Source organism: Micromys minutus (genome assembly GCF_963924665.1).
Source record: "Micromys minutus genome assembly, chromosome: 15".
NCBI lineage: Eukaryota > Metazoa > Chordata > Mammalia > Rodentia > Muridae > Micromys > Micromys minutus.
The window spans coordinates 37,047,220-37,073,575 of NC_137984.1; the positions used below are offsets into that span (position 1 = coordinate 37,047,220).

At 41.9% G+C, this 26,356-nt stretch overlaps 1 pseudogene across 1 annotated transcript in view; it reads left to right on the forward strand.

Moving 5' to 3' along the window:
- Positions 1-26,356, forward strand: part of LOC308430443 (large ribosomal subunit protein uL1-like) — a 112,556-nt pseudogene that overhangs the window by 85,474 nt on the left and 726 nt on the right. Inside the window, exon 2 of the transcript in view lies at positions 6,643-7,329. The product of the transcript in view is annotated as a large ribosomal subunit protein uL1-like (transcript). The remainder of the gene's footprint in view (positions 1-6,642; positions 7,330-26,356) is intronic.

The following is a 26,356-nucleotide window of genomic DNA, read 5'->3' on the forward strand; positions in this document are numbered from 1 at the left end:
AGAGATTCTTCTATGTGGCAGTGGAGGGTGTGGAGGTCAGTTCTTGTGTACACAGCATCAGCCAGTAAGAGGGATGTCAGCTTCCATACTCAGTGAGTGAAGGGGAAACAGAAGGGCCACATCTAATTAGGAGGCAAAATTCATGTCAATGAATCAGAGAGAATGTAACTGAAGAATGGATAATGTTGAATGAATCACTCTCTCTGAAAAAGCCAGAAGAGAATTTTGAGGTGTCCCCTACAGTACAATGGTTCAGTCCATTGAGATGGAAATCCATCTGGCTGGTAATGTCCTCTCTGATTTGAAGGAGAGAATATAATGAACAGTCTGCTTAGAAGGTCAAGTCAGAGGCTGGGGCTGGGATGCCTGTGTCCTGGAGATAAAGCTGGCTTATGCTGGCCACAACAACTCAGCTGCTTATGGAGTTAACACATCTGCCACCAGGTGAGGAAGTACCACTGGGTTGGCTCAGGAAGGTGACCCTGTTAGGAAAAGAAAGACATAAGGAAACAGAAATGGGAGGTTTCTTTTGTTCTTTCTCTCTTTCTCCTCTCTCAACCTCACAGGCCATACTTATCCCACCTCCCACTGGCAACACTTATGGGAACCAACTGACAAAGCGAAATAAAGTCCAGTCCGTTAAGCTCTCATCTCAGCAGACATGCTCTATGTGATGGGGTGGGGCTCAAACCTAGACTATAATGAATGACGGCAAAAGCAGAAAGCACACAAAGTCTTGGAGAAATGGGGAAAGGGGAGGGAGAGAGGAAGAGGAGAGGGAGGGGGAAGAGGGATGAGAGGGGGAAGAGGAGGAGGGAGGGAGAGGGAGAAAGAGAAAACAGCTGGGAGCATGAAGTGAGTTAGATGCTGGCTAAAAAATGATCTGCATAGAGTAAAAACTTACCTTGGTTACAAATAAAGTCATAAGAAACTTGAAGGGCAGTTCCCACTGAGAGCTACACCAGCCACTTGAGGAATCCAATGAGATGCATCCCACAAGACCAGGTGTCAGTTGATTGAAGATGGAAGAGATGAAGCAGGGGAGTGCAAGGATGATGATCATAGGAGTGCCAAGGACCAGGATTCTGGATGAGACAACTGAGCTGTGGGGGAGGCTGTGAGTTGTCTGGAATATTCCAGAACCATTGTCAGGAAATCCATGGAGGAAAGTCTTCACTCAGAGTGAAAAAACAAAACAAAACAAAACAAAAAACCCAAGGGTCTTCCAAAATGATAGAAAGTATTTACTATCAGGAGATTAAAAGTAAGGCAACATCAGAATCATTTTCTGACACTGCAAAAGCAAGGTTAAGGTAAGAGTATATGTCTGCCAGCTGTTTATCAAGAAAACAGATATATAGGTCAGAAAATCAAATGGCTAAGGATGAAAAATCATCAGGAATCTTGGCATGAAGACAGATGGAAACATGGCATCCTCTTTATCAAATGAGTAAATAAAGGATTACAGAAGAATAACCATAGCAGTCAATGTGGACTCCTCCGGGCTGTCTGGAGTCATTTCTCATGAGAAAATAGGAATGAGAGAAAATCTAAGGAGAACAAACACAAATTGACCATTTATGCCCAAGAGGCTGTATGTGCCACTGGTGTCCTCAATATAGAAAGTAATATTTAAAGATGTCAGCAAGAGAAACAAGAATGGCTGGAGAGATGGCTCAGTGGTGAAGAGTGCTGGCTGCTCTTCCAGAGGTCCTGAGTTCAATTCCCAGCAACCACATGGTGGCTCACAACCATCTGTAATGGGATCCGATGCCTGCTTCTGGTGTGTCTGAAGACAGCGACATATATATTAAATAATAAATAAGTATTTTTTTAAGTTTAGAAAAAGAGAAACAAGAATTAGATTTTAATCATCTAAATTAGCAACCTCATGAATTATGAGAGAAACATTTTTAATGTAAGCAGAGATTCAGAAAACTATAGGTAAATACCTGCTTTAAAAAAAAAAAAAAAAAAAAAAAAAAAAACTGAACAGCTCTTGGCCCCCTCCACGTCTGCACACCTGTCTGTAAAACCCTCTCCCACCAACATCCTAAAACCCAAAATCTCAATGCTATTTTTGACTCAAACAAACTTCGATGAGCATAAGGAAACCTTAGTGAGGTTTCATACCTCGGGGTCTTTCAAGAGAAAACATTAACTAGACCATCTGTCAGTTCTGCTTAATTTAGAACTTCCTGGGGACCCTGAGTGAAAATCATCTTCATACAATCTGCAATTTAGAACATCCTTTTTGTATAGAAAACAAGCCTCTTGTCTGAACCAAAAGGTAGTTATATCAGCAACGCTATAGCTATAAGTAATACAGCCAATATGGAATATTGTTTTGGGATGCAGACTTTGGATTTGGACCCCTGCACCTTGCCGTGATCTGTTGCTCCAGTGACACACAGTTTTGATGGTAATAGCTGACAATGCTGAGAACAGTTGAGTTCTTTAGGAGTTCAGCCCTACATTCTGAAAGTACAACCTGACTCCCTTGCGTACGGAATTACCGAATGAAGGAAAGAAAGAACCCAGCACTCTGATCGATCACTGTATTAGCAGAACCAGAGCCTTGGAGGTGACAGCAGACGGTTGGTGGCCGCCATCTCACCTTTGCTTTCAGCTGGCAGAAACCAGAGCCCTGCTTGTTCACCTCTCAGAGTTGGTTTGAAATGGTATTTCTTCTGTGGGCTCGCCCAAGTCATTTTCCTTCAGCTCTGCTCTCCCCCCCCCCCCACCCTGACTTTATCTGCCTTCCTTTAGTTTGCTAATCATGTAGAAACAGGACGCTGTAGCTTGCTTCCTGCTGATCCAGAACATAAATGCTTGAGTCAGAAGGAAGGGACCATTTGTTCTCAATTGCTCATCGCTGACTCTAGGAGGCCAAAGAAAAATATGTCCTCGTTTTGTTTGTTTTTATTAAAGTTCTGTATAAGGTCTGCTTGTTTTCTTATATGCAGTAAAGGATGCCCACTAATTTAGACAGGTTACCAAATGGGAAGAGTAATTTGCAGTTTAGTGAGTAAACGTTGAAGAAAATCTCCAGAACGTAAACTTTAAGTGGAGATTTAAGAGACTTGAGAGTAAAGAGAATGGAAAAATTGAACAGTATGGCAGATGAGTCCAGTGGTCTCTTGGGAGTCTGGGTGACATTTAGCCTCTAGTAGCATCTCACGGAGCCTTAAGAATGTTTAGAAGTGCTGGAGAGATGGCTCAGTGGTTAAGAGCACTGACTGCTCTTCCAGAGGTCCTGAGTTCAATTCCCAGCAACCATGTGGTGGCTCACAACTATCTGTAATGAGATCTGATGCCCTCTTCTGGTGTGTCTGAAGATAGCTACAGTGTACTCATATACATTAAGAATGTTTAGAAGTGTGGAAGGCAGGGCTGCGGAGATCGTGTTTGCCATCCCTACTTCTTTGCATTGCTTCCTTACTTTTCTTCATGAGGTGTGTACACCATTCAAGCAAATAGACCAAAGCAATCAAACATTACACGTTAATCTCGGGGTGATCTACATCTTTGCCTCTCCTGACACTTTCATCTTGGCTTTATGCTTTTCACAGCTCCAAATCAGAGTGAGATTCAAGGACAAAGTGTACATGTTCACTGAGGTTGTTTTTTGTTTTTCTTTTTTAAATTTTTATTTTGTAGCTTTGCATGGAAGTTTCCTCATTTTAATAAAAAGGAGAGATACAACTGAACTGAAGTAATAAAATATACAATCTTGTACTCTTTACATTCTAATACACCATTCAAACTTGTTTTTAAGTCTATGATTATTCACAAATGAGTTAAAACTGAAAGAGTAAATGAACACACAAATCCATCAATAAATAAATACGTAGTGTAGCAAAGTGAGAAAATGTATATGTTTAAGATGGGGCCTTTTCTCTCTTGATTAGTAAAGAAAAGGGCAGGAGTGTGTTTGAGGAATCTTTAGGACATAGTACCACAGCCATTTTCCCCACCTCAATCTAGCTGCCTGTTCTGATCAGCTTACGCCAAGAAGTACTCCAGATTTGCTTGAACTCCACCCAACTTCACTCTTCATTGAACTTCTAGTCCAAGAGTCAGCAAGCATCCTTCTGCTACCCAGTCTCTGGGTGACCTTGGCTACTGTGATGCAAATTTAGCCAGAGATAAAACCCAAACAACTAGATCAACTTTGATTCAAATAAAACTTTATTTACAAATCATGAGTTCGCTTGGTGGAGCCATTTGTCAATAACCCTTGAGCTGTTAAAGACATCACTCAGGGGCGCTCAGCTGAAGCCTCAGCAGCTGCTAGAATACATGCTTGGTAAGGCACAGTCAAGTGTTTGTTTTCTGTCCCAAAATATTAATTCTTCTTCTTCAGTTATAGTTATAACAGCAGGTCAGCCTAAAGAAACTATAACACATTTTCATTGTTCCATATTTAGTTCAACTCTGTTTGCAAAATAGTCTTAGAAACACTTTTCTCTTCCTACCAACCTCTTCCACACCCATCACTGACTACATAGCTTTAATAGCCAAGTCTCTTCTAAGCTGAAATAAACCATTATTGCTTTCATCCCCTACCATGGCCTCCCAAAAGTCTTCCCAGCATCCTGAGCAGACAGCTCCTTGCCCAGGACTCCAGGAAGCCTATTCTGAAAACAAGTGGCAGTGTGTCTTACTCTTCAGCAACTCAAGTGTTCCCCCAATGACATTCTCAGTGAACTCTTCCTATAAAGGTGACTGTGTCTCATATACATAAAACACAGGCACACACGGAAATACAACTCCCATTTCCTCTAAGACGAATCAGCATTTTTTAGGTGTGCCACTCCCTCACAAGACTATAGACTCCATGAGATTTTGTGATTACCCCTTATTCCCAAAAATCAAACCAGGACCTGGCATGTTTAGACTGTTCAGAAAATATGTAGCTAGAAAGGATGAAAGTGGATACCTGACTCATTCACAAACCAGCCTTGAGGGCTGAGCACAGCAACCTCAGGGTTCAGTTTTTCTTTTCCCCTTATCCAGGCATAGAGAGGGCTGCATTGATACTGTCCAGGGTATGAAGATGTGGAGACCATCTTTATTATCAATTGTTCCCTCCTCTAAAACATTTGTAATAACTAGGATGATACAATGACAGATTGATTATGAACTCCAAATGATTTTTGTATGAACAGATTCATAGTCTATCCTTTAGGAAGTAAGGAGGTCCACTCCTTAAGGCTTCAAGCCACATTTATCTTAATTTAAATAAGGAAAGGGAAAAAATGTAAGTGTTTGATCTTAAATTTGAAAATGGGTTTTCTGAAATGGGGGACTTAAATCATTTTAATAATTTAAATGTAGTTTGCTTTTGTGATGAATGGGAGAAAGGGGTTCTGTAGAAATCTCTATAGAGTCTTATCATTGGTTTTAGGCCACATTTTTATTTGGATGGTGTTTTCTTGCCTTCCTCTTGAATGCTTCCACACACCATATTTATATTAATTACACTGAGACATTATTATAACATAAGGCTAATTTGTTTTTAAAAAGAAGAGAAAGAGCATAGCAAAAAAAAAATGTAAAAATAATGCCTAGAGTATAATTTAAGGATTAAACTAACATCATTAAGTACGGGTTGGCATTTCTTGACACCTCTAATCTATATTATCCCATGACTTAATTTGCCAGAACAATAAGGGATTAGATGTCCTCAGGAAGTCACCCTTTAAAAGGACCTAGGGCATTAGAATGCTTTGTGTCTGTGCAGCTACACTTACTGTAAGAAACGTGTTCCAAATGTATGTTAGAGATGTTGTGTATGTTAGGATAAAAGGGGCAGGTGTTCCACTGCCTTCTGGACATCACTCACTAATGGGTTAAAACAATGTTTGAAGAATTGGTGTGTCTGAGGACAATTTGTAGCCTCTCTCCCACACTCACCATTGATTTATTTAGAAACATATTCATGTCTCTACTCTGATTTTTAAGATGTGGTGGAATTCTTGTAGATGTCTGGAAACATCTTCATACCTCCTGAGACAGCCGTGGATTATAGACCACGCAGGACCCAATCCACATGTGCCCAAAGAGATCAGAACACAGAAAGAGCCTGAGACCATTTCACATTTGAGTTGAAGACACAACTAACCCAAACCAGCTTGCATCTGGGCACCATAACACAGGGTGGGAATTGTCTTCCCACTGAAGTCAATTTGATTTGTGAGTTATCTATACTTTCAGACACTGAATCCGGTATAGAAGTTGGTAGGTGCTTGGCTCAGAGGTAGGGAAGCCTGACTTCACCAAAGCTGTAACTCTTACATTAGAACACCAATTGAATACCATCTGCAATTTGTCAGATAGAACCATTCTTCCAGTAAATGGTGGCAAGTGGCTTGTCTATCTTCTACCTTTACTCATTCTGATTACCTCCTACCTGGATTCACCAAAGAGATTCCATCTCTGATCTGGGTTAGAGAAGGAATATCATAATTCGAATTTTGAACTTTACTTGAGAACTTTGAAGATGAGCCAAAAAGATTACGGTGGAACAAGGAACCCAAAAAGACTCACAGCTGTCCGGCCCATTGCCAGTGAGAAAACAGTCATTCCCTGGCGTAATAAAAATCCAACTATGTGCTTCTTTTCCGGTTTTTGCGGCAGGACAGGCCAAGAGCAGCAAAGTCTCATGCGACAGACACCCTGTACGAGGCGGTGCAGGAAGTCAAGCACGGGAACCAGCACAAGCGTCTCAAGTTTCTGGAGTCGGTGGAGCTGCAGATCAGCCCGAGGAACTATGACTCTTCAACGCTCAGAAGGACAAACGCTTCTCGGGCACCGTCAGGCTTAAGTCCATCCCTTGCCTCAAGTTCTCAGTGTGCATCCTGGGGGACCAGCAGCACTGTGGTGAAGCCAAGGCAGTGGATATCCCCCACACAGACATCAAGGTGCTAAAGAAACTTCATAAGAACAAGATGTTGGTCAAAAAGCTGGCCAAGAAGTAGGATGCCATTTGGCCGCTGAGTCTCTGATCAAGCAGATCCCAGGTATCCTGGGCTGAAGCCTAAACAAGGCTGGCAAGTTTCTCTCCCGGTTGACACACTATGGAAACATGGTGGGTGAGGTGAAATCCACAGCCAAGTTCCAGATGAAGAAGGTGCTGTGTCTGGCTGTTGCCGTCAGCTGTGTGAAATTTACGGATGATGAGCTGGTCTACAGCACCCACCTGGCTGTCAATTTCTTGATGTCCTTGCTCAAGAAAAACTGGTAGAATATCTGGGTTTTGTGCAGCAAGAGCAGCATGGGTAAGCCCCAGTGTCTATCAGGACGCTCCAATAAACCTCAGCGCTGGCATCTGAAAAAAATAGAAAGGAAGGAAGGAAGGAAGGAAGGAAGGAAGGAAGGAAGGAAGGAAGGAAGGAAGGAAGGAAGGGAGGAAGGAAGGAAAGAAAGAAAGAAAAAGAAATCCAACTATGCAGAGCAACACCTCCTATACATTGTTATATTCTTGTCTCAAAAAAAAAAAAATGTATATTTTATCAGATTTTTACAACTCCAAATGTAAAACTCCACTTTCAGGAGCACACAGAATTCTTACTTGGGATTCATTTCGTCTTAGATTAATATCACCTAAATAAATGGTTTGGTTCACTTGAGAAGTGCTCATTTGTTCTACTTTCCACATACTGGGAACATTATATGTTATGATTTTTGCTAAATGTAAGCCTTGCCCTGGTTTTCTATAAGGAAGTGCTATAAATTTTTTCTTGGTATACCTTCGAAAATGTGGTGTTTTCAGAATGAAAAAGATTACACTTTTATGAAGATTGACATGTTAGCACATTTATGGGTATAAAACTCTCTGGAGAGTACCCCATTTCTAAAGTACAGTTGTGTGAATATCAGAAACTGTAGTGTCGTCTCCACAGCACACAGAACAAGTGTAACTTCAGAGTGAGGTAAGAGGAACACGGTTACCTCAAACCATTACATCAAAGGCCACAGGGTCCACACACTTGCTGGTAACTTCATTTATGACAAGGAGAGTCCCTTTAACAGGTCCTCAACACCAGCAACTATGGTAGTACCTCAGCTTACACTATGGGAGAATGATTTGCCTTTAAGTTAAAAATGAGTCTCTTTTTTTTTTCTATGAGATAAGGTCTTACTACATAACCATGGCTGGCCTGGAACTCACAATGTAGACCATGTATCTGTCTTCTGAAAGACAGCATTAAAGGTATGAGCTACTATACCGAGCCCGGACTTGAGCTCTGAATACCAAGTTACCTTGACAAATGAGCCATTTAGTCAGCCATAAAATGTTAGTATAAAACTATAGTATAAAAATAATTTCTACAGACTTAGGCTGCACTGACATCACTAAGCACCTTTATCAGTTATATGTGTGCTTGTGTGCTCTCTCATATGTGCATGTATGTGTAAATGTGTGTGCATGTGTGTATGTATGTGTTTATCAGTGTAGAACAAAGGCCAATGTTGAATGTCTTTTTTTACTGCCCTCCACATATTTTTTGAGCTGGATCTCTTTCTGAACCTGGAGCTCAACATTTTGGCTAGGGGGACCCGATGTCTCTGTCCCCGGTGCTAGGGTTACACACAAGGTACAGCCAGATGTTTGCACATTGTATTTTAAAAGAACTCGTAAAGACAGCATTTACTGTGTGCAAAAAAATGGTCTTTACTTATAAAATATAAAATGAAGATTCTGTTATTTCAATTTTTCTTTCCTGTCAACACATGTGTTACCACAGCCCCCAGCTTTGTCATGCTACTCAGATTAATGGCTCTTTTCATTATGACTGACCAGCTAATATCAGAGCATATGAAAGAGCTGCCAGAAATTTTAAAAAACCTTAGCAATATTTCTTATTCATTACAATGATATCTTTTTTTAAGTTCTATGTGGTAACAAATATTAGTAGTTCCATTAAACATTATAAAAGTATCCTAAGATATATGGCTTTAATTGTAGCTATTATATCTAATGCCTAAGCATACAGATTCTATAAATATCAAAAACATGTATGAACATGAATAACTACATGCTGCACATTGTCAAAGTCACATTTTAAGGAGTGAGAAGGATTAGCAAGCTGAGAACTAAGATGTACACATAGGAAAGCACAGCAAGGCGGTGAAAGCTCCAGGACAGACTAAACTTCCAACCCATGGATCCTACTGTGGCTGAAATGGGTAAGAGCCAACAGTTAGTCTACATACCCATAAAGCTAGCTTTTTTCTCATTGAGGTGGACTTCCCTCCAGTGTTTTTATTTTTCATGGGATTCATCCATCTCAGCAAGCACACACACCCTCACCTACAGCAGAGTAACTGGCAGTGGCTGCAGGCTCCCCCATCAATGACCCTCCCCAGTGTTTCCAAGACTATGCCGTGTACCTCCAGGAAGCCAAGCAATGGCCAAGTAAGGAAAGCAGATTGGAATTAAGCACGCCCATTTCCACCAACATGAATGAATGAACCAGGAGCACTCTTCAACTACTAGGCATCTGTTCAAAACAAAACCACATGGATAACTGTTGAGAAAACATGGGGGTTCAAAGTGAAAGGAGATGCTAACCATTTAGTGCAGCTGTCAGCAAGCTTCTTCCCTGCATCCCTTCCTTCAGAGTCAGATCTTCTCCCGCCCCCTGAAGAAGATGATGCTCCCCTGAGTGGAAAGCTCTATCTTGCTTCTCATTAATGTCATCAGCAAGGTCCTGGAATGCTTGCACTGTGTGTCACCTCACTTTATAAACATAGAAACGTCTAATCATGGTGTTTGGAAGCAATCTCTCAGACTGTCATATGCATAGTAGATTTGAGGAAGCCGGCACTTGCCAAGACTAAAACATAGACAAAGACAACGTAATTGTGTAAATTCACATGTCAGAATTGTGCATAAATCGCCTTCAGAAAGAGGTTCTCATGGGCAGCTTGGACAGACTGCCATGCCATATACATGCTACATAAACATGAATTCATTAATATAGGACAAGAATTAATATGGGGAGAGCTAAAGTATACATGTGAAACTCTAATGAAACTGTTAACATTTTAGGGAAAACTAAACACTCAATAAATTAAACTCACGTATTTCTGACAGAGAGATAGATGAATCCTGCAAAAGCACTTGTTCTCAAAAACAGTCACACAATTTTAATATTAATTACTTTTATTGGGTAGAGACAGAACTGAAAATTGACAGAACTGAAGAAGATAGATATTTTATTATTTTCATTTTAAGTTTTCTAGTATTGCTCATATTCTTACATGGTTTGATTTGTTAATAGAATTGACTATCTTTGGGTTATATATAATGCTCTACTTTGCTTCATGGTGCTCTGATAAACACCAGGACCAAAATCAACTAGAGGCAGGAGGATTTATTTGGCTTATAGCATGTAGCCCTTCATCAATGGAAGCCTGGTCGGGAGCTCTAACAGGACTCTGGAGGCAGGAACTGAAACAAACATTCTTGAGAAATGTTGCTTACTGGCTTACCTCAATGGCTTGCTCTAGGAGGAGGAAGCCATGATTGACAGGTTTTGGTCATACTGGTCTATGATCCGTAAACTCTTATACTTGGACCAGAGGAAGGTTTTGTCATGCCTCTGAGCCCCACCCAGAAGAAAGGTTTGCCATAGGTCAAAGGCACTGTTCCTTATTAGTAACACATACTCACTCAATGCTCCCTTAACTCCCCCAGAATGGACTTCTTGGGTCTAGTTTCTATCTGCTCTTTCCTCAAACTTCAAGTCTCTAGTTATTTTAGACTTTTTTTGTAATCCACTGAGTGCTTGTTCATTTGCTCTCTTCAAATCTAATGTGTCTTCACAATGGGCCAGGCACTGGGCCAGGTCTGAAAACCCTGAAGGATTGCAAGGCACGGTTCAAAGGCTGTCAGGGAGAGCAGCTGCCTGGATTCTTGCTCCTTTTCCTGGAGCTGCAAGCAGTTGAGCTTACAGGTTGGCTCTTGAGCTTGTTGACACAAAGGGAAGGGCTACTTAGATTCCTCTCCCTTTAATTAACAACTAAAACAGCAATTAAAAGAATAATAGAGGAAATGATTCCCGTCTTGTGAAGATGCTCAGCACGTCACGTCCTATAGAGCAGCTGTCTCAGATATCACCCTCACACAAACTCACACACTGAAGAACAGAATAGGGCCAGCAGCAGTTGTTGCCGCGCCTCATGGTGAAGCAGGTTCGATTCCCCAAAGCCCACATGGCAGAAGGAGAGAACAGACTCTCTCCATTTCTCCTGTGATCTCCATGTGCGAACCACATACAGACACGTGAATAAGCAAATATAGCTTTAAAGATTAAGTGTAAAAACCAAATAAATGCAGGCTATTCAATGAGAAAGATGCCAGCACAACCACCCAATGTTTTCTCGACTTTCATTAATTTCTGGTAGATATGCTTCCTTGTCTGTTTCACTGTGATGTTCTGGGATTATTGTATGGTTAACATCCTCAACCAAAAGGCAATTAACAACTTGTTCTCATCACTGCTCCTCTCTCTCTCTCTCTCTCTCTCTCTCTCTCTCTCTCTCTCTCTCTCTCTAAAGAAATGCAAGAAATTAACGTTCCTGGTTTCCATGGAAAATGACCTAAGAGGTCATTGTTCTCCATGGCATTTCTAGTTCAGAAGAGAGGCTTCAAGCCAGGATAAAAACATGTGGTCTGAACCAAACAAACATTGAGCCAACTTGCAAGAAAACTTTGAGATTCAGCTGAGAAAAAGAAAATATACCTTGCCTCATGCAAGAAATGTGTGGAGAGGAACCTTCTGCCTGTCTCCAGCTTTAGTAATTACCTGGGTTATTTGGAGTGATTGTTGGTATTTCTATATTAACACAATAAAACAGGATCCAGTTTTGGCCATGATTTAAAGCCCATCTTCAGTCACAGAACGAGGGAAGGGTTCCTGAACTCCAAGGCTGAACAGGAATGAGTGTCTCATGGGCTGAATCACAGCACAGTCAAGATCTGGGAACTCTGAAGAGGCACTATGAAGAAATTCTCATACAGAGGCTGAGGGAAAAGTTATACAGTTAGCTGAGTGAGGAAATGCTTCAGGCATGAGACAAGAAGAGACACATCTGAAAATGCAGTGAAACTCAAGTCTTTGAATGCTGGAGGCAAATACAGGATGGGAAACTTGCTGTGAGTCAGATATGGTTTGTTCTCCAAACATTCATTTGGGGGAGGCTTGGCTCCCATTGCAATCATGCTAAGAAGTGGTGGGACCTTTAAGAGGTGGGGCCTAGTGGGAGATGTCTGAGTCCTGTGACAGTATTAATGTTGATCTTGCCTAGTGAGTTAGGTCTCACAGGAGTGGATTCATTAATTTCCCAGGAAGCTGAATCGTTCTACAAGAACCAGCCTGCTTTTTCCCTTTATGCTGCTCTCATGATTTTCTCTGATGATGTGGTTTCTCACCTCTCTCTATTTTCTCTCTCTCTATCTGCCTCTGTCTCTGTCTCTCTGTCTCTGTCTCTCTCTTTCTCTGTCTCTCTCTCCTTGCCACACCCTCCTCTGCCTCCATGTGTGTTTCCTACTGTGTAGTATTTATTTATTATCCACCCAGAGATCCTCACCATGTTCCTGGACATCCAAAAACTGTACAGCTCCAGTTTCTGAGAGTACCCCAGTTTCTTGTGATATCAGTATTAGTATCAGTATTAGTATTGAGACAGGGTGTCTCTAAATACCTCCGGCTCTTGTGGAACTCACTATACAGTCAAGGCTGGCCTTGACCTCATGGATATTCTCCTGCCTCTGCCTCCTAAGTGCTGGGTTCAAGGGTGTACACTACCACACCTGGTTTCCTTCTTCCTTTAGCATCAGAAAATAAGTCTTTTCCCCTACCACTCAGTATTAGAAAAAATTATTTGCTAGAACAAGACAACTAAGAACGTTCAGATTCGTGCTTGCAGGATCTAGCTCACAAGGACACCAGGACACATCAAGGAGACATCTCCGGCCAAAGGTGATATCTGCACAATGTCTAATGAATGCTGTTGACTCATGTGCAGTCTGAAAGTGAGAATTTACAGAGAGACAAGAAAATACATACACAGGAGACAGTGTGAAAAATTGTTGTAAGAGAAGAAATTAGGAGGAGTACAGAATGCTAAAAGGAAGGTTAGAGAAACTCAGCAGGATGACTCAGGCCTTGAATCTTAGCACTTCAGAAGTGGAGGCAGGTGGATCTCTGGGAATTTGGTCTCATCCTTGTCTAAATAGTGAGTTTCAAGTTAGCTAGGACAACATGGCTCTGTCTCAAAGGGATGAAAGGAATAGGAAAGGGAGAGATATAACAGAGATTCTAATGAGAGCTGAGATTCTAGCTAGAGACTAAAAAACCTGTATGAAAAGAGTTGGGTCAGCAGAATCACCAGGGAACAAGGCAAGAAGGGGTTGCTGTCCTGAAGAAGGGGTGGGAATGATGGTGCGGTTGTCTGGACACCTAGGATCTTCTGGTTCCCAAGCTTTTCAGCAGAAGACTGCATTTCTTTTGAATCCCCTGCTTAAGACAAAAGGCCAGATTTTACCACAGAATACTGAGGAACAGTTTTCCAGTATGGTAGGACTTACAGATAAACAAACTTTACATTACGTGGTGTGGTGGCTACTCTTGGTTGTCATGTTGAACACTTGTGGAATTAACTAAAGCTCAGGCAGCTGGACACACCCAAGAAGGTTTTTTACTTAATTGATTCATTTGAGGTAGGAAGACCCACCCTAAGTCTGGGCCACACCTTCTAGCAGCAGCCTACATAAAGGCCATGGAGGAGCGAAGCTCTTGTTCTTTGCCTGCTTGCTCTCACTCTTGCTGGCAAGATCATTCCCTCACTGGCATCAGTGCCGGCTTCTTTAGGATTCTGATGTCTGCTGAACACCAGCGGAGACTTGGTCTTCAGCTTTAAATTAAAGACAGTTAACTTTCCCTTCCACTAGAAGAATTTAATTGGGTTTCATTGTAATTATTGAAGGACAAAGGATGTGTTAAGCAATCCCCTGGCACCAGATATCTGTTGGGTGCTTTTTAATGTCATTTCAAGCTCTGTGTAGGCTGAGTTTTAGAAAGCCTATCTTATATAGGGTTCTTAAACACTTCAACCCCCCTTCTACCCCACTGGCCAAAGGTAAGGGAGAAAGATAGTTAATAGGACAATGGAGTTGTAGACCTGATTAGAAGGAGTTCTTTGGGAGTGATTCCAATCTTCACGGTCAGGGTAATCAGCAGTCCAGTCCACTAGCAAAACACCAAACCTGAGTCAGTAGGAGCAGTCCAGTCCAATAGCAAACATAAAACATGAATCAGCACTGGCCCGATCTGGCAGAAATTATCATGCTCCATTGAATCAGCACGGAGTCAGCAGAATAGAATCAGCTGGAATACGAAGAGAAGGGGAGACCATCAAAGACTAGCAAAGCATTGCACAGCTAGTGAAGACCAGCGAAACGTTGCAAGGTGTAGCAATGCAATCTTCTCACTGTCTGTGGGGTTATATTTATATTCTTTCTAAACATCACACACCCTCTCAAGTGTCCACTCCGGCAAAATATCATATGCCCTCTCACATGTCTGCTTCAACCAAACATTCTCTCACAAGACAGCTTCCAGAAAAACATCATGTCACACAACTGGGTTTCCAAAGAAACCAGAATGTCCACTTCACACTGTTTTTTACGTGGAAGCTCCAGAGATTATTAAATAACAAAAATAAAAATTGAGGGGCTAGTGTTTGGAGTCTGATGTCCAGAGGCAAGACTGCCTAATGTAGAGGCTGCTGCCCGCTTTCAGGGTGAGCTTTCATACATTCCAGTTGCATCTAGAAACATTTCACAGACATACCTAGGAATGTCCTGGATGTATTAGTTGATATTTTGTGATCGGAAGACAGAGAAAAGAAACTTAAAAGAGGAGAGATTTATTTTAACTCACGGTTTCAGAACATTTAGTCTGCAGTTGCTGGGTTCTACGCATCTGTACAACCATAACGGTGTCAGTGACAGCCTGTGGCAGAGAGTCATGGTAGCATCAATAGGCACATGCAACAGAGTGTTATGGTGGCATCATTGGGAATCTGTGGCAGACATGAAGCAAAGGGGGGGGGGAAGCAAGATATATCTCCCAAGAAAATTCTTCCAGCAGTTTGTTTCCTCCAGCCCAACCCTATCCTCCATAGTCCTCCTGTCTCCATTAGCTTTAAATCCCATAGATGATGCTTTCTTGTCCACAAGATGTCCCTTAGAACAACCTGGTCCACCAAAATCCCAACTACAGCCTTCAGACAGCCTATGTCACAGTCTGCACCAGTCATAGCAAATGTGACTCCAACCAGGGTGTCCCATGTAAACACAACTAGGCAGTCCTAAACCCGCATATCCTGCTTCTCCCATTCCTATCCAGAAGACCACATTTGTCTTTCTTCCCACAGAACTTTCTCCAAGTGGTTTTCCGGGACATCCCTGTTCTCCTCGGGACCTGCTGATTATAACTGCTTAAAATCTTGACTAGTATCCTTGGCTTTATCTATCTCTGGTGTCATCAACCTCACTAAGAACAATAGACTTAAAACATAAGGACTCTTCCTGCTTTAAACCAGAAGAAATCTTTTCTACCAGTGATGCCATCAAAATTTACAAATATTCCAGAAAGTTATATGTAGGGAAAAACATCACCCCCAGTTGAGAACGGTAGTTCTGAAGCATTCACAGTCAACCTCTGGCCTTTGGTAGCTGCTATCCTGATATCCAGTATACATAATTCCAATAGGATTAAAATAAACTCAATTCTGTAATTAGCTTTATTATTCTAGTCAGCAGAGACTCCAAGCTACCACACAATTTCCTCTGAGTTGATCATTCCCATTCTTCAGGACAGCTGGTAATGACTCAAGAATGTTCTAAAGGGAAATAAAACACTTCTTATTCAGAAAACCTACTGAGACTCTGGATGTTTAAAATGAAAGCTCCTTAAAACTCAGGAAATACACAACTCACTAGCTTCTGGAAGTCCCTGAAACTAAGCAGATGCACTGGGCCTCTTCCTCCTGAAGCTGATAAAAGGAGGAATAATAATAATAAGGACTGCTGAGAGACAACCTTAGATTAGTTATGGTGCTTGGAAAAGGCTCAGAAGAGCTAAGCTATTTAAAATAGACAATCACCATTCAATCTGCCTAAAATCTTACAGTCAGCTTCAGGGGTCCAGTTCTTCTCATAAGCCATCAGCCATGTTGGTGTGGGCTTTTGATGATGCAGCTGTCTTTGAGTAATATCTGTTTCTGTAAGTACTACCATTGCCCATTCTTCTGTAAGTAACCACAATAAAACCCATTGGTTAACTAAGATGAACTTTCGTGGTATCCTTATATTGGTTTGATGTGGGTTCCTTATCTGGGGTGAGCAGATGTATGTTCAGATCTCACCTAGGAAGAGTGATCTCTCCATACTAACCAAACTGGTTGGATGGAGGCATATAACTGAGAAAATCTTTTTCATATTACATAGTCAAAAGTCTATTTAGTTTAGTAACCTAAATACACATAGAAATTAAATATTCATATGGTTTATGATATTAGTTCACACAGATAACTTTTCAGTATAAGAGCATCCTCTTGAGGTGTGGTGGTATATACCTTTAATCCCAGCATTTAGAAGCTAGAGGCAGGTAAATTGCTTGTAAATTCAAGGCCAACCTAATTTACATAGCAAGTTTCAAGCTAACCAGGGTCACATAGTGGGGGTGGGGAGGACAGAGAGACAGAGAGGAAAGAGGAGGGGAAAGAAAAAGAGAAATGAAAGGAAAGAAAAAAGAAAAACGAAATTAAGCCAAGATTTACCTAATCTGGTCATGGTGATATACATATAATCCCAGCACTCAGGAGGCAGAGACATGAGGACTTCCAAACTCAGACAGCTTGCTCTATCTATATGTTCAGGGGCAACCAAGAATACACAGGGAGAAACTAAAAACCAACCAGAAAACCATCTTTGGTCTTTACTGTTGAAAGGGCAATCATTTTGCACTCAGAGAAACAACTGTCTTCTGCAATCTACCACATCTTAGGGGAAAATGAGCCATTTTGGTAAGATTGTTTCTGAGAGGGTAGCCACCAGCACATATTTTTAGAAGATATTTATGCAAGAGTCAGATTATAAGTTACAGAATGTTAAATATAAGAATTATACCTAAAAGGAAACGTGTATAATGTGGCTGTGGGCAGATCTCCAAGCCCGCATGGATGCATATGCAGGATTGGGGGAATGGGGTAAAGACAGGCAGAGGGACAGAAAGGGCGGGTGGGGGAAGGCACTTTCTATTCATTATCAATAGCTAACTGGGTGAGAGCCAGGAAAGCAGCAGAATTTAGCTTTGATGCTTTCAAACCAGATTAGCTCTATCTGATTTGAGATCTTATTGTCAAAACAAACAAACACAAAGGGCCCCTTCGTTGTGTTTATTATAACGTTGCCTTCCATACATCATGACTGCTCTAAAGCAGATAATAGCTTTAAGCATTGACTTCTCTATGCCCCTGTGGGGCTCCGTGTTCTTTGAGAGCCTCACAGTGGAGTCATCTATAGAGATGCCAGGTAACTAGACAGTTGACATTAATCTTGACTAAATGTTGGAAGGCAGAGGATTGCAGCCTTTGCTGTCTATGCCCTAATTCTACCTTTGAGAGACAAAGCATCTGAGAGACTTCACAGTGTGATGCAGAAAAATACCAATAAAAGGTTAAAAAAAAAATCCCTTCCTGGGAAGTCAGCCCCCACTGACGTCCTGCCAAGTCCCATAGTACAGCCCCTGAAGCTTTGGTAGAGAGAGTGGAACTGTAGGATACTCTACCCCACATGAAATGAAGAGATGGTTTTCTATGTGGGACTCAAAAAGTGAGATAACATTTTGACCTAAATGAGATCGCCTGGAGAATGTTCTGTCTTGTCAGCCCCTGGAAATTTTAGTCATTGTTGGCAAATGTGTTACCTATATCTAGAGTGTTCAAGCCCTGGGCCAACTCTGTGAGCCACAGTCCTGATATGACACTGGTCGCTTGAGAGAAAGGTGCTTTAAGCTTAAGAATGAGAAATGGCTAGAGAATGCTGAATTAACATTTTTTATTTTGTCCTCAGAGCCCATTCTTTTATCAGCTGTGGAATGGCTATTGTACATCTGATGGGAGTCTGTATTTATATTGTTGTGGGTAGCCATGAGAGAAAACTGCTCTGATGCAGATTTAAGCAAGCAGAAAGTCTTTCTTAGCCCGTGAGAGACTATATCAGGTTGTTGGGATTCCAGTGGAACACCAAACATTTTTCAGGGTGAACTTGTAAACCCCAAAACTATGTCCTAAGTTGATCCACTTCAGTTAACAAGAACAGCCAGCCAGAACCAGAACTACAGCAGCCAGAAAGCAAGGGCAGTACATTTAGAGGCTTTCCCAGAACTGTGCACTTTGATGGAGTAGGTCTTTATGCTGTCTGTATCCGAAGCTGTGCTAAAGTCTGGATCTGTATTATAATATGCATCAAATTAAACCTCCTGGACTGGAGAGGTGGCTTAGCAGTTAAAAGCACTTGCTGCTCTTGCAGAAGACAGGGTTCAATTGTCAGCACCTACATGGTAGCTTCTGATCATCCTTAACTTTAGTTCCAGGGAATCTGATGTTCTCTTCTGGCATCAAACAAGCCTATGGTATACAGATGCAATAATAAATGAAAGTAGAACAATATCAACTGCCCTTGGCCTCAAGACTATCTGCTCGTCTTTGGCTGGCTAGCTCACAGACCCTAGAGAGCTCTCCGCTTTTCCGTGGCTTTATTTTTCAAGTAATATTTACAGTTTTTTTTCTCTATGTAGTTGGTTTTGGTTTTTTGAACTGTTAAAAAAGAAAGCAAGACAGTAGAAAAGAAAGGAAAGTAGATATGGGGAGAGAAACACACACACACACACACACACACACACACACACACACACACACACACACATACACACACAGAGGCGGGGGAGAAGAACAAGTGGGGAGGTAGAGAAGAGAAGAAGAAAGATGAGAGGAAGGGTAGACAGAGAAGGTTCTTATAAGGAACAGCACCGTATCCTAGGTACCATGTCACCAGGCTCTTATTTTGATATATGACCATAGTATTTCAGCACTTCGTGCAAAATTATGACCATCTCTCCACAAATTCAGACATTATCTAGGACTGCAAGAAAGCCGTACTATAACAGAGTAAGAGTGAAGGGTTCCACTGGCAAACACCCATCTCTCAGACAGAACAAGAGAGGGATGCCTCTTTCCTGTTAGGTGAGGCAGAGTTTCTGAGAGAACGCTGAGGGTAGCCAGACACTGGGCAACTCAGAGAAAGGAACTTTTCAAGAGTAGAGCTGGTTTTCTATCAAATGAAGGAGATTAAACTGTGCAAGAAAAAGTGGGGGAAAAGAGACTCCATGTCTCCAACTTAAACAAAACCCAGTGCAGCTTAAACAACACAAATCCATTGCCCAGTACATCTGGAATCAAAGACTGGATGATGAAAGCTATCCAAGGTCTCCCTCCTGAACCCTAGTAGTTCCTTAGCCGATGACAGCTGAATACTAACCTTCCACCACAGTCTCTCTATATGGATGTGTGACCCTCTTTCTAAGGTCCAGTCAAATTGGGTTAGGGCTCACTTTATTCTGGGTCTGGCTCATGTTTAATCAGTTGCATAGCCAAGGACCTTTTTCACAAATTAACCCACACACCAGTTACTGGAGTTAATATTTCCATGCGTGAATCTAGCAGCACGATGCAAACCACTATACGTCCAGGCCAACAAATTAAACAATAGAGCTGAGGCTGAAAACTTAAAAGACAAACTGCCTCAATAAGTAACCATTGAAGGAAACTGAGCAAATTGTTGTGCTTCTATGATGCTGTAATAAAACATTCTGACCAAGAGCAACTTGGGAAGGAAATGGTTAATTGGCTTAGAAGTTACTCCCTATCATCGACAGAGGTGAAAGAGAAACTCAAGACTACAAACTGCAGTCAAAGAGAAATGCTGTTTACTAGTTTCCACCCCTGGCTTGCTCTACAGTCTTCACTATACATCCCAGGCCTACCTAACTAGGGATGGCACTGCCTACAGTGGTCTGGGCCCTCCTACATCAATTGGCTATCATGAAAATGTCTTCAAAAACATCTATTGGCCAATGTGATAGAAGCAGTTGAGAAATTGCTTTGAGTTTGGGTCATGTTGATGGTATGGCAAAATATATATTAAATTTTTTAGTTTAAAGAAATTATCATGGAAAATTTTATGCCCAAACAGCTAAATAGATACGTTGACCAAGATTACAGACTTTTCAGGAAGAGATAATCTCAGTCTCATGAGAAAGAGTGGCCAAAGTGATAAAGGAGAGTGATGGAGAAGGAGGGAGAAATCAAAACTCTGTTTCTACTGGATAGCACTCTGAGACCAAGGCAAACACAGTATAAGAAAGGAAATGTGCAGCACAACAGTCCTCAGGAGCACAGATGCAAAGTTTAAAGAAATGCTGGCAAACAAAATCAATACTGCATAAAAGGATAGAACATCTCCCCAAATCTAGAAGTGATACATAATTCATTATACAGACACACTCTTAGTCCCCTTCCACTATAACAACACAACTTGGGAGGAAAGGACTTACTTGACTTGAAGGTTACAGTCTATCATTGTGGGTAGTTGGGGCAGGAACTCAAGAAGGAACAGAGGCAAGGACTAGCTTGCTCTCCTTGCCTTGACCAGTTTTATTTCTTGTACAGCCTTGGCCCACCTCCCTAGGATAGTATATTAGTCAGGGTTCTCTTATAGAACTTATAGAATAAATCTCTTTATATGGAGAGAAGGGAGAGTTATTAGGATGACTTACAGGCTATAGTCCAGCTAATTCAACCATGGTTGGCTATGAACAAAGTCCAAGGACCCAGTTTCATCTCAGTCTGTGAGACTGAGACTGGATGTCTCAGCTTGTCTGCAGTAGGCACTGGGAACCTGAAGAAATAGCTATAGTGCGAATGAAAGAATGGATTTTCTAGCAAGGCAAGGGAAAGCAAGCAAAGCTCAAAGGTTTAACTTTTTCCATGTTTTTACATAGGCTGCCAGCAGATGGTGTGGCTCAGGTTAAAGGATCGTCTTTGCACCTAAAGAAGTAGATCTTCCCATGTCAGAATTAAGTTAAAACAAACAAACAAACAAACAAACAAACAAAAAACCCTTCAATGATATGCCCTCATTTTTAAAATTTAATTAATTCCAGATGTAGTCAAGTTAACAACCAAAAAATAGCCATCACAGATGGTGCTGCTCACAGTGGGATATACCCTACTATATCAATTATTAACTTAAAAAATGTTCCACCAACATGTCCACAGGCCAATATAGGGAGGCAATTCTTTAACAAAAGTTCCCTCCTCCCAGGTAACTTCAGCTTGTACCAAACAGACAAAAAGTAACCAGCACATATAATTAGAAACATACAATTTTCATCTCAGAAGTTATCTGTTGCAATTCAAAATGTTTTTATGCTAAGTCTGTACACCAGATGTAAGAGGAAAAAAAAAAATATATATATATATATATAGGCAGATGGCTCAGTGGTTAAGTGCTCTCACTACTCCTCCAGAGGAACTGAGTTCAGTTCCCAACACCCACAAGAGGTAGCTCATAACTGCCTGTGTCTCCAGCTGGCCTTCAAGGGCCATGGACTACATGCAGACATGTACACATAAATACAATTAAAATAAATCTTTAAAAGTACATTATTGATTACATAACGTTCTACAATTTTATAAGAAAGCAAGACTTTAAATAAAGAAGAACATAATAGAAACAGAAAGGGTGAACAAAGAAGCATGTGCCTTTGTTATGAAGTTATAAAGAAAGGAAGGGCTTCTAGTTTCTGCCTGTGCCTGGAGCTGACCTCTTACCAGAGCTCTCTGCACTCAGAAACCGCTGGGAGAGAGCCAGTCTCACAGGAGCACTGACACTCCTGAGAGCACAGGGGAGACCGCCACCCCAGCTCAAATTCCTGGCACAAGAGGAACCCCTCCTGAACACTCAGGACCCAGGAACCGAGGAGCAGTCTAGGACAGGATCCTTCTGGTTTCTGCCTGCACCTGGAGCTCACCCTGTGTTCTCTATACCCAGACCCCGTTGGGAGAGAGCTGGTCCCACAGAAGTGCTGAAACACCTGAGAGTACAGAAGTGAGCCTACACACCTATGGTCACTTGATCTTTGACAAAAGAGCTAAAATCAACCAGTGGAAAAAGAATAGCATTTTCAACAAATGGTGCTGGTCCAACTGTCAGTCAGCATGTAAAAAAAATGCAAATCTATACTTATCTGTTAAAAGTTCAAGTCCAAGAGCATCAAGGACCTCTACATAAAACCAGATATGCTCAAACTAATAGAAGAGAAAGTGGGGCAGAACCTCGAACACATTGACACTGGGGAAAATTTACTGAACAGAACTGGCTGATGCTCTAAGACCAAGAGTTGACAAATTTGACCTCATAAAATTGCAAAGGACATGGTCATTAGGACAAAATGGCAACCAACAGAATGGAAAAAGATCTTTACCAATTCTACATCCAATAGAGGGATCATATCTAGTAGATACAAAGAATTCAAGAATTAGACTCCAGAGAATCAAATAGCCCTATTTAAAAATGGGGGACATAGCTAAACAAAGAATTTTCAACTGAGAAATATCAAATGGCTGAGAAGTACCTAAAGAAATGTTCAACATCCTTAGTTATCAGGGAAATGCAAATCAAAACAACCCTAAGATTCCACCTCACACCAGTCAGAATGGCTAAGATTTAAAACTCAGAAGACAGCAAATGCTGGTGAGGATGTGGAGAAAGAGGAACACTGCTCCACTGTTAGTGGGATTGTAAACTGGTACAACCACTTTGGAAATCAGTCTGGTGGTTCCTCAGAAAATTTGATATAGTACTACCTGAGGACCCATCCATACCACTCCTGGGCTTATACTGAAAAGATGCTCTAACATACAACAAGGACATATGCTCCACTACGTTTATAGCAGCCTTATTTATAATAGCCAGAAGCTGGAAAGAACCCAGATGTCCTTCAACAGAGGAATAGATACAGAAAGTGTGGTACATTTACACAATGAAATACTACTCAGCTATTAAAAACAATGACTTCATGAAATTCTTAAGCAAATGGATGGAACTAGAAGCTACCATCCAGAGTGAGGTAACTCAGTCACAAAAGAATGCACTCACTGACAAGTGGATATTAGCCCTAAAGCTCAGAATACTCAAGACCACATGAAGCTCAAGAGGAAGGGTGACCAAAGTGCACATGCTTCAGTCCTTGGAAGTGGGAACAAAAATATTCTCAGGAAGAAATACTGAGACAAAGTTTAGAGCAGAAACTGAAGGAAAGGCCATCCAGAGACTGACCCACCTGGAAATCCAGCCCATATACAGCCACCAAATCCATACAATATTGCTGATGCCCAAAAGTGCTTGCTGACAGAAGCCTGACATAGCTGTCTCCTGAGAGGCTCTGCCAGAGCTTGACAAATACAGAGACAGATGCTCTCAGCCAACCATAGAACTGAGAACAGGGTCCCCAATGAAGGAGTTAGAGAAAGGACTGAAGGAGCTGAAAGAATTTGCAACCCCATATGAATATCAATGTCAACCAACCAGAGCTCCCAGGGACTAAACCACTATCCAAAGAGTACACATGGATGGACCCATGGATCCAGCTGCACATGTAGCAGAGGCTAGCTTTGTTGGGCATCAATGAGCGGAGAAGCCCTTGGTCCTACCAAGTTTTGTTGCCCCAGTGTAGGGAAATGTCAGGGCAGGGAGGCAGGAGGGGGTGGGTGGGTAGGTGGGTGAACACCCTCATAAAAGCAGGGGTGGGTGGGATAGGGAGTTTAAAGGGGGGAATTCAGGAAAGGGTATAACATTTGAAATGTAAATAAAATATAACCAATTAAAAGGGGGAAGAAATGTGAGAGAATGGGGAAGGGGTGGATAAAGGTCTCAGTTCCAAGCATTCATAAGTTATAGAACTGACATTAGATTATACTGCAGACAGCATTATACATATACAGCTACATGTACTGCAGACAGCATCACAAGTGACATGGTTGTATAAGAGCCAGTCTGAGAATTTCTTATCAGTTTAAATATATAGAATTCATGCAACTCAGTGAGCACATGTCTATGTGTTCATCACCTAAGCCCAAACCCTGTGTTCCACATACATGGGGTGATTGTAACAGTTTAATTCAAGGCACCTTCAAAATTCCAAACCCAAATGCCTCTGAGCTGGGAACACGTGTGTAACACACACACATAATTTAGTGTAAGTCAGCCACAGGAAAGAAAATCCATGACTGTGCCATGGAGTGAAATGCCAAATCCACACTGTGTAATCCACACTCTGAAAAAGGCAAAGCTACAGAGGCCGAAACCATATAGTTGTTGGCAGGTGAGCTGCAGAGTGCAGTTATTTTTTGACTATGGGGAGGAAAGACTGTATCCGTGTGTGTAAGGCAGACCCTCCTGACCTTCGCTCTCTCTCTTTTCTCTCTTTTCTCCCTTGTCCCTATCGCCCTCTCTTGTCCCCTTCCCCACAATAAACCTCTCTCACTTGGAACTGCACTGGCCTGGTGTTGTCTGTGTGGACCCAAGCCCTGATTTTATCACAACTCCTAAAACCTCCTAAAGTCTCTGCATCCCCAGCTATAGGATCGCAAGTGCATACTGCTCATCAATCTGACTTTTTACCTGGATGCAGGGGACTGAACTGAAATCTGCAAGCTTGGGCAGCAAGCACGTTATCATCTGAGCTGTCTCCCCAGGCCCCGCGTTCTTCTATGGTGGTAGTAGAGAATGTGTGTATTGGTCAAATTCACAGAATGTACACTAAAAATACATAAACTTCTTCTCAATGTTTAAAAATTAAAAGTAAACCATTAACGCATATATCACGAGTATCTAAATCAGTCTCGGTCCTAAAAACCCACCCAGTATATCTTGAACTTACACTTGGGTTTTCTGCTAAACACAAGTCTTGATGAGAGTTATTCATGCGTCTTTAGTTGGAAGCTCAGTCCACTGTCAGTCGATTCCATAGCATCAATAACGGTGGTCAGGGCAGGGAGGAGTATTATTAAGACAATTAGAAAATGCACACAGTACAAGAAAGAGACCGGAGCTAGAAAGTCCAAAGTGACTGAGTGAGGGGCGCATGGCAGTCCAAAGTCACCTGGCGCGGACCTGATTCACCAGAAGAAACTTGAAATGTCCGCAGCTCAAGCTGAGTTGAGACTGACAGCCAAGTGAAAGTGTGTAAACTTACCATCAATTATCATCTCCTTGTATATCCACCTTGTCACTGGAAGGGAAAAGAAGGGAGGCAGTTCTCCAGTGAAGATACCAAGTCCCCCTGCTGATCTAAAACCTCTCCAGGAGCCCCGGAGCGCACAGGGAGCTTTTGTTTTGAGCAGCTTTGGCGCAGTGGGATCCTGGGGGATAGTTCCACACGCCAGCTGGCCTCTTTCTTCACGGAGTGTTTGATGTGCAAAGGTTGTGCCTGGAGACAGATTATGTTGTCCCCTCAGGAACAACATGTGTGTGCCTTTGCAGCCTCATTTGCCGACAGGTGGAAGCGTGCCGGGAGGAATCTAGTCAGTGCCTAGTGCTTGGTGCCAGTCTCCCACACCGCAGATAAACATGACAAAAGGGTTCTTCTTGGAAAACAGTCAATAAATTATTTGTTGAGAGGATAAGTGGATGGAGGGAAGGATCAATAGGAGCAAGGCATGAATAAATGAACTAAGCTTAGTTTGTGTGCCAGGGGCTGGGGAGGAATGATTAACCTGTGTAGAGCAGCTATTCGAAAGAAAGCTCGATGTGCGCTAACCCCTCGATCCAGGGTGGGTTTGCTGCTGACAAGGTTCTTTAGTGTCTGTTACCAGTTCCTGGGGCTGTAGCTAGTGTTGGAAACTTCTGTTTCTTCCCTCTCTGCTTTGTTCTTCGCCTAACTCTGTGATGTGTGTGACTTCCTCATTCAGTTTCCCGCGAGAAGAATCATTCCTTTGCGAGTCTAGAGGCCTTTCTTCTGGGTTTAGCTTTTATTTGTGTATGTGTATGGGGGAGGGGTACATGTGTCCATCTTCCCGTGTGTCTGCATTTGTATGTGCTTGCTAGTGGAGGCCTGGGGTTGATGTTAAGTGTCTCCCTCAATCACTTGCCTCCTTATTGTTTGAGAGAGGGTATCTCACTGAACCTGAAGCTTATGAACCTGATTAGACT